The 8753-nt window shown below is 49.5% G+C and overlaps 1 long non-coding RNA gene across 1 annotated transcript; it reads right to left on the reverse strand.

Moving 5' to 3' along the window:
- Window positions 1-649: 649 nt before the first annotated feature.
- On the reverse strand, window positions 650-3375 carry LOC115300811. The gene is made up of 3 exons (XR_003912862.1): window positions 3280-3375; window positions 1903-2196; window positions 650-733 (listed from the first exon to the last, which is right to left on the reverse strand). It is a non-coding gene; the product is annotated as an uncharacterized LOC115300811 (long non-coding RNA).
- Window positions 3376-8753: the final 5378 nt, after the last annotated feature.

The raw sequence follows: 8753 nt of genomic DNA on the forward strand, positions 1-8753 counted from the left end.
GGGGACCCCAAGTAAGGATCAGAAGCACCTCGGAAGACCTGGGGAGCACCAGGTGGTTCCCAGGACTCTGAGCAGACTTTGAGAAAGGTGTTGTGAGGCCTGACCCCCCCCTCCCCACCCTCTTTTCCCCAGTCCTGCGGATGGGCCCCTTCAGGGCCTTGCAAAGTATGTGCTGATTTGGACCCTAGATGTGTTTTTTCCTGATGAGTGGAATGGTGGCCCCGAGCGTCCAAGGCTGCCTTCAGTTGACCCTCTGAGCACAGGTATCTTGGACAGATCATGACCTCACCCTTCTGCCCTGACTGCTGTTCAGAGGGCTGGGGACGGCCAGCCAGGAGCCTGGCCTGGGCCACACTGGAGGCCTCTGAACAGCCCCTTGCTGAGCCCATGGGAGTCAGAGGACACCTCTGCTTCTCCTGGGTGCTGCCCACTGGGCACAGGCTGGAGCAGAAGCAAGAGAGGTCTCTGTTTGGGAAGAGAGGGCAAATTTCTCCCTCAGGCACTCCCTGAGCACCTGCTAAGTGCCGGGCAGTGCTCCAGGAGCTGGGGATGGAGGCAGGTGACTGCCCCAGGAAAGATCATTGACCTGGGCTAGGAACAGAAGGGACACCAGGCAGCAATTGCTTGCCACCTGCCGGCACACAGCTCACCGGGCTTCGGTCTCCCCATCTATAAAGTGGGCAGAGGGAGCTGTTGGGCCACATATTCTGCAAGTCTCCTGACATCCCAGAGCCTGAAAATGCAAATGGAAAAAATAAAAGTCTTTCTTTTTTAATAAAGAGTTAAAACCTCTGTTTTGAGAAGAGGAAAGACTCACCTTTGGGGACTCAGTGGGGTCTCTATTTGCTCATCTCTGGGCACGTGTGAGAGTCAGCATTGTTTTAAGAGAAGGGGCTCAGTGGAGTAAATTAACATTTGCAAATCCTCTGTAGCTTTTGGCAGGAACCACTCACGTGCAGCCTGGGGCCACAGGGTTCCACGTGACCCCTCCTCCCCAAACGAAGCCGGCCCACACTGTTCTAGCTGTTGAACTCTGAAAAGGAACAGGCTCTTGTTCTTGAACTTAAAGCCTCTGGTTGACCTGTGCCTGGTATCCTGCCTTATGTGCAGGAGTGGGGGAGCAGGATTTGCAGTTGGCAGGGTCTGAGGCAGGGAATTCTTCCAGAGAGAAGGAGGGCAGAAGCACTTAAACTCTGGGCAAGATTGAAAAACAGCACCCCAGGGACGCCTGGGTGGCTCAGTCAGTTGAGCCTCCCTCTCTTGATTTCGGCTCAGGTCATGATTCCAGGGTGGTGGGATGGAGCCCCGCGTTGGCCTCTGCACTGAGCGTGCAACCTGCTTAAGATTCTCTCCCTTTCTCCCTCTGATTCACCCCGGACCCGCTCGCAGTCTCTCTCCCGCAACCGCCCAACCCAAACAGAAAAACAGCACCCGATTTATACACACACTCACAACTATTCCTTCAGCCCTGCTCTCTGTAAGATGACTTTGAGTCTAAAAACAAGGATGACGCCCGACCTGCCAGCCCCCACTCCTTCGTAGGCAACCATGCCAAATTCCTACAAAAGCTGCACACAAAGTTTTAATGGTATAGTTTGCCCTGAGGTCTATTTATAAGAGCCCTCAAGCTAAGAAGTAAACTGCTAAGGCAAGAAAGAAAGACAATAAGCACTCTTTTAAGGAAGTTATTCCTTAAGGAGATGCTAGGAAGCATCCACAAAAATCACAGGGGTAGAAAGTAGACTGTTCTCATTCTGTTTTCTCACATACTTGGTTCTCCTTTGACATCACTGGCTGGGTGCCAGTTCGCTGTTTCCTAACCAAAAGCTACATCTCTCTGCCCAGTGCTTGCTGAAACACACCAGCTGCCCCTGTGGGGGAAAAAAAACCAACACAAGCTACCTTTTATATAAGCCTTCCAAGGGTCATCTCGTCTGGACCTTTAGTTATCAAAGGTAGATTTGGTCCTTCTCCTCTGTCGGTTGGCTCTTTCCACCTCTGACGCTCTTCCTTTGGTCTTAGATGGAAATGCCCAGCATGAAGTCCAATGAAGCCAGTGGACTTTGAGGTCTGTCCTCAGCCTGTTGGCAAAAATAGTCCCTCTTTCAGGCAAAGCCTCAAGTATTCTCGCAGTAGGTGAAAATTTGATTGTGATTCCTTGTATAGCATTTTCATCCCCGTCGACATCTGATTTTGCTGAAAGATAGAGATGAAGGTTGGAGTCCATGATCAAGGTCCTAAGCAAAATGAAATAATAGTACAGCCCAGCAATTATACCCGAAGTCTACCTTGAAAAATTCTAGTACCTGATGAAATGTACACAAATGCTCATATCAGCATTGTATATAATAGAGAACCAGAAAGAATCAGGTAGTTCATATATGAGGGTATGGGCAAGATTGTATTTATTCAAACAATGGAATACAACACAGCCCTTAACATGAATGAACCAAGTCCCTTGTATCAATATGGATGCCTTGTTGAAGAAAAATGCAAGCCTCCAAAGTATACTATTTATAAAAAATTTAAAACACACAAGAAAATCCTTCATAAATACATGTATATTCCTTCAGAGTGGAGGTATCTAACTGTATCTGCAACATGCTTGCACTCTCTCTTGCTCTTTCTTTGTCTCCCTCCCTCACTGCCTTCCTTCCTTCCTTTTAAAGAGAAAAATATGAAGCACATATGGAAAGTTATAACATCTGTCACAACAGAATTGTGGGTCTTCACTTCCCTGTCATATAGTCTGATTGTGAAATCAAAAGAATGTGTTCATAACTTAAAAATGTTTCAATATTTTAAAAGTAAGTATTGGGAGAGTAAGAGTAAACTCAAATGTCCTGATGAGGTGAATTCACACGAAGCTAAAAGCATATTATAAAGTCATGCAGGGGCGCCTGGGTGGCTCAGTCAGTCAAGCGTCAGACTCTTGATCTCAGCTCAGATCATGATCTCACATTTCATGAGTTTGAGCCCTAAAGTTGGGCTCTGGGTTGACAGTGTGGAGCCTCCTTGGGATTCTCTTTCTCCCCTTATCTCTCAAAGTAAATAAATAAACTTAAAAAAAAATCAAAGTCATGCAAAGAAACACCTTGGTGAGCTCACTTTGGGTTATCTGAGTTTCCATCTCTCAGTTCATCCACTTGTCCCAGACCTGCCGATGGGAGTCAGTCCACCAACCTCACCCTCCACAGCCCCACTCTGCCCCGCAGAGCCCCAGCTATGTGCCTACCTCAGGGGCCAGGGTCAGGGGCAGGGGTGGGGAGGGTGTCTCACCTGGGCGACCTTCTCACTAGGACCAGATCCAGCTGTCCATGAGATAGTGTCGTCCCCACCTCGCAGAGGGTTTTGCTGGAAGCCAGGGCAGGTCTGTGTATACTCATGTAGCCAGTATATAGAAGCCACTGGAATGCAGGATTCCACATGTAAATCCAAGACAGTCTTTATTCTGAAGAAAGATTGGACCCAGGCAGCCTCCTCATTTGCCCATTCTTAGGAAAACGCCCCAAAGGTAACAGATCCTAAAGATTACTTTGTTCATCAAAGACCAATACTTTTCTTTTTATTTTTTTTAACATTTACTTATTTTTTGAGAATGAAAGAGAGCACGAGTCGGGGAGGGCAGAGAAAGAGGGAAACTCAGAATCCAAAGCAGGCTCCAGTTCTGAGCTATTACAGAGCCCAACGCAGGGCTTGAACTCACCAACTGTGTGAGATCATGACCTGAGCCACCCAGGCACCCAGTAGACCAATACTTTTCATGAAATGCAATAAAACATGAAATTTTCAAAAGACCTACAAAATCCACGCCTTAATTTTGTGTTTTTATTTATTAAATTCAATAGACACCCATTGATGCTTTCAAATTACTCCAACTGCATCTGAATATGTGAGAATTCTGCATTCTCGGGCTACAGACCCAGAGTTAACAGTCTGCAGCCCCTGTACTCAGAATATGCTTTGGGTACAAGAGTGTCTGCATGTCCCATTTAACCCTCCTCCTAACCCCATGGAACAGGGGCTCTGGTCCACTTCTAAGCTGAGGAAGATTCTCAGGGTGGGAGGAGCCTGAAGAGCCCCAATCCAGGCACCACTTTCTCCAAGGTGCTGCAGTTGGTCTCTTGAAAAGGAGTTTCTTCCAGGGAAGCTGGAAAAAACTCTATACCAAGTCCTGGGAAAGCTCCTGCAACGAGGTGGGGCTTGCCCACCACCTGTGTGAATACAGGGCTCTAGGGGGCCCCTGGGCCCAGGAACTGGCCCCAGATCCCATGCCCATATCTGAGAAGAGTTCTCTGGGTAACCACCCTTGAGTGATGTGGTCAAGGACCATTGGGTGAGTTGGGGGTGTGCCACAGACAGCCTCCAGCTTAATAACAGTCCACTGGCCAGCAGATAATCCTTTCACACAGATGACAACTGGTCTTCCTTGGGTCTGTGCATCCAGCCCCTTTTTGGGGCTTGGTGTGCCTTCCTCACCCATGAATAGGCACAAGCATCCCATTCTCTTGGGTTGTTTGCTGTTCTATATCCTCCACTTTTAGTCCACTGGGAGAACGTGTATTTTCCTGGTTCCTCTGCTCTGAGGGGCAAAGGCCTCAGATGAGGCCAGGAGGTGGAAAGTAGGGCAGGAAATAGGTCAGTGTTGTTTGCCCAAAGACACTGCCCCTTAAAGCAGTAGGGAAGAGGGCAAGGGAAGAAACAGCAAGAAAGGTGTGAGGTCAGATGTGACAGGCTGCCTGTGGGGTCTGTATGAGGAAAGGCAGCCAGCTGGGAAGGGTGAGCAGGGTGAAGGAGCTTGCCAGCAGTCGGGGCCCACAGGCTGATGGTTGGGTCTGGCCAGGGCTGAGGCACCACTGGGCTGGTTGGCACTGGTTGCTGGCCCAGACAAAGAGCTGGCCAGAGCTCCCATGACTCTGAAATGCCAGCACAGCTTACAGATCTTCCTTAGGGTAAATGCTCAGGAGAAGGGTTGTGTCATGGAGCTGTGTGACCATGGACAAGCCATCCATCAGGCTGAAGGATGCAAGGGGAAACTCTTGGTAAGAGACCATGCTGGACAGTAAGCAGCCCTTTCAATTTTGGGGAGGGCTGTGCCCAAGAGGGTTGTGAAACATTTGGTTGCTTTGTTCAGACATCCTGAGAGTGAGGGAGAGGGGTCATAGGCTTGAGTAGAAATCTCTAACTAGTTGGGTGGGAGTGGCTGTAAACGACTTCTACATCCTGCTTCTGGACCTCCAAAGCCTATTCCCAAGTGCTTCCTGGGAATACCCCACCCCACCCCAGGCATGCTAAGTCTCAAACCAGGAGGACCACAGAGTCCTCTTTCAGAGATTCACAACAGACATCGGCCTATTAAAGAATCTGATAAGTCCTGCAGGAAAGAAACCTCCATTTAACCGAGAGTTCCCTACAGAAACCCTTTCCAGGTAAAAATTGGTCATTTCTCGAGCCCCGGACTGAAATGCCACATTAGGCTACAGGAAAAGCAGTGTTGTGGGGCTAGCACCTAGGGCTGACAAGGAAAATCCACCTCATTACTGACTTTCAGTATGACCTTCAGCCACCCAGGCTCTGGCGATGCTGCTATCACGGAATATTGGAATTACTGAATATTGAAAATATTGAAATTATTAAAGAAAGGAGTCGTAAAGATTTTGCTGCTTAAAGTCACTATAGTATTATTGACTATACACCAACAGAATACTTTCACGTTTCTGAATTTGATAAACATGACAGAGACATTAAAAATGCACATGACTGGGGCGCCTGGGTGGCTCAGTTGGTTAAGCCTCCGACTTTGGCTCCGGTCAGATCTCACATTCGTGGGTTCAAGCCCCGCATCAGGCTCTGTGCTGACAGCTAGCTAGCTCAGAGCCTGGAGCCTGCTTCCCATTCTGTGTCTCCTTCTCTCTCTGCTCCTCCCCCTCTCATGCTCTGTCTCTCTCGGTATCAAAAACATTAAAAAATTTTTTAAAATGCACGTGACCAGCCATAGCAGCCAGTGGACCCAGAGGTTTCCTTGCAGCTCCCAACTTATTCTCGAAGGCTCACCAGGATGGTGTTGGGTTCTTATGCATGCCACAGTACACAGAACCAGGGAGTGATTGCTGAAATCCTTACAAGAACCTGGAATCCTCTCCACTTAATCTGAGCTGGAATGCTATATTCTTGGGGGCATACATGCTATAACTTGGCTCCTCAGAGACCAGGATAAACATTCGTGGTTCACAGAGATTTCTAAAACCTACCTTCTCCCACCCGTCCCCACCCCAAAATGAGTCGGCACCTCTGGTGTCCCTCTGTCCCCTCGTGTGCTCTCCAATGCAGTCCAGAAGGCTTTGAGGGGTACAGTTGCACCCCAGGCAGCCAGCAACCTGGAAGATTCTGTGTCCCCCATGGTGGGCCTGAGGCCCAGGGGGAGGGTCTTTCCTCTCGTCTCTCTCTGGTCCCTTCCTTTGCTCCCCTCTGCCCTCTTCCTCCTCCTTTCAGGGAGAAACACAGCAAATTTGGGAATTTGTTTCCTGTCTGGTTTCTCCAGCTCTCATCCAGGTGCCAGCCCCTGTCTCTGCCAATGGCAGTTCCCTCCCAGAACTTTGATGCTGGCTATTAACTCAGTGCTTCCCCAGCATCCCCGTGCGTGTACCATTTTCACATAAGGGTCTCTATCTCAGCCCCCAGGGGTTGCCCTCCCACTCAGGGTGTGCGTGTGGATGGGGGTGGTATGTAGGGTGCCTGCAGGTTGCCTCCAGAACTGCAAGGAGGGAAAGCCAGAGACCCTGGGGTTCCTGTCCTGTGTCCAGCTCTGACAAAACTTCAGGGATCATCAGGCTGCCCAGCCATTTTATAGCGGAGGACTGAGACCACACTGGGGCAGTGTCTGCGTACTGGTGACCCACACAGCCACTTCTCTGCTCCTCAGCGGTTTCTGGAGAGGATTATTTCCTTTGCTCCTAGAGGTGACATGATTAGCAACCTGTAGCAGCACCAAGCTGGGGAGAGCTCTCCTCCCCTGGGCTGGATGACAGATGACAGCTTCTGAAACGGACACAAGGACAGCACTCGCTAGCTGCTCTTTCCTTTCTTCTGTGGGAGGCCTAGGAGGTTTCTGAGAGTTTGCTTTCCCCTCCTTCACTGAACAAAACCAATCCTCCATGGCAGAAACCCTGAAGCACCGAAACACCACCTTCTCATGGAAATTCACACCCTTACAGCTGAGTTTGTTTGTTGTGGGATTTGAATTTCCATCATGGAGAAAGAAGAGCCTTCTGTCCTACACCACACAGGGTGCAGCCCAGTTAGAGAGGGCCGCGCCCAGGCCCACAGCTGCTGGCCGCGGCTGGAGGGTTTGCCTAGGACCCCTTGCTCACTGAGGCTTATTAACAGGGCTTCATTCCTCAACATGCATTTTGCAAGATCCAGAAGCCAGGGCCCCTCTGTCCTTGCAACTACTGTCAGCCCCATTTCATTTGACAATCTTTATATGGAAAGTATCTTGTGGCTTTTATACTTTGTTAGACCGATGGCCTGGGCTGTCCACCGTCCAACTAAGGACATATTGTAAAACTCTTGGGGAAAACTGACAACACAATAGACAGCCTTAGTGATCTCTGACCCTCCTGCCATTTCTGGCCACTGCTGATTTTTCCTTCATGGGTCTGCCAGTCTGCCAGCGTGATAGCCCAGAGCAAGCCTCCAGCACCCAGCAGCCCAGACACCATAAACTTTGGCCATTAACCAAGCCTACTATCCCTAGAAGGCAGTACAGCAGACAGTCACCTCCTGGGGTCTTGACCCCTCTCCGCTACCCCTTTTCATAAAAGCTCCCTCCCCAAGAGTATTTCAGCTTCTACGGAAATACTGTTTTTCACATCATTCCCTGTGTCCTCAGAGCGTACAGGTTAAGTATCTAGCGAAGGTTCCTGTGACCCTGACCAGCATCACATGGTCTGATGGTGGGCTGCACGCTGCCATGTGTGGGCCTCACTGACACCCTTGATTCTCAGCATACCAGCAGCTAATCTGAGAGCGGATTAGGAAAGGGTCAAGAAGGAATCTTTAATCCAAATTCTGGCTCAGCTGTGTGGCCACAGGGAAGCCATTCAACCTCTCTTGGCCTGTTTCCCCATCAGTAAAATGAGTTGGCTTTGCATGTGCCTTACTTTCTATTTTATGCCATTAAAAAAATAAACCTTGTAATAGGTCACAGTTTTAATTTTTAGAACCCTGACTAAAAGGCAAACAAAATCCTGTCATCAGCTAGTAAGTTGTTGGTGGGAAATGTGGCATGGCTCTTGGTTGTTTTTCTCCATGAACCCATTGTGGTGTTTTAATAAAAACAAATGCACGCCATCATTCATTCAACAAGCACATTTAGTGCTGCTGTGTACTGGGCAGTGTTCTTGAGATGGGGATCTGGTGGTAACAAATCACAAAACCACACAGTCCTCACAGCAGAAATCCCAGCGGGGCTAACCAGACAGTGGGCCACCGCAAGGAGAGTAACAGAGCAGCAGAGGCGCCAGGACATCAAGGCAGGGTTGCGATTGGACTTTGGTCCCAGGGAAGGAGACATTGGGCCAAGACCTGAAGGAGCAGGTGGAGGGAGCCCCTCAGGTGCCCGTGAGATGAGCTTTGTGTGGCACAGGGAACAGCCAACCCAGAGGCCCGCCAGCAGGAGCGTGTCCTATGAGTGGGAGGAGAATCAAGGGGGACAGAAGCAGGGCAGAGGGAGGGGAGAATAGAGATAGGTG

Source organism: Suricata suricatta, chromosome 9 (assembly GCF_006229205.1).
Source record: "Suricata suricatta isolate VVHF042 chromosome 9, meerkat_22Aug2017_6uvM2_HiC, whole genome shotgun sequence".
NCBI classification, from domain to species: domain Eukaryota; kingdom Metazoa; phylum Chordata; class Mammalia; order Carnivora; family Herpestidae; genus Suricata; species Suricata suricatta.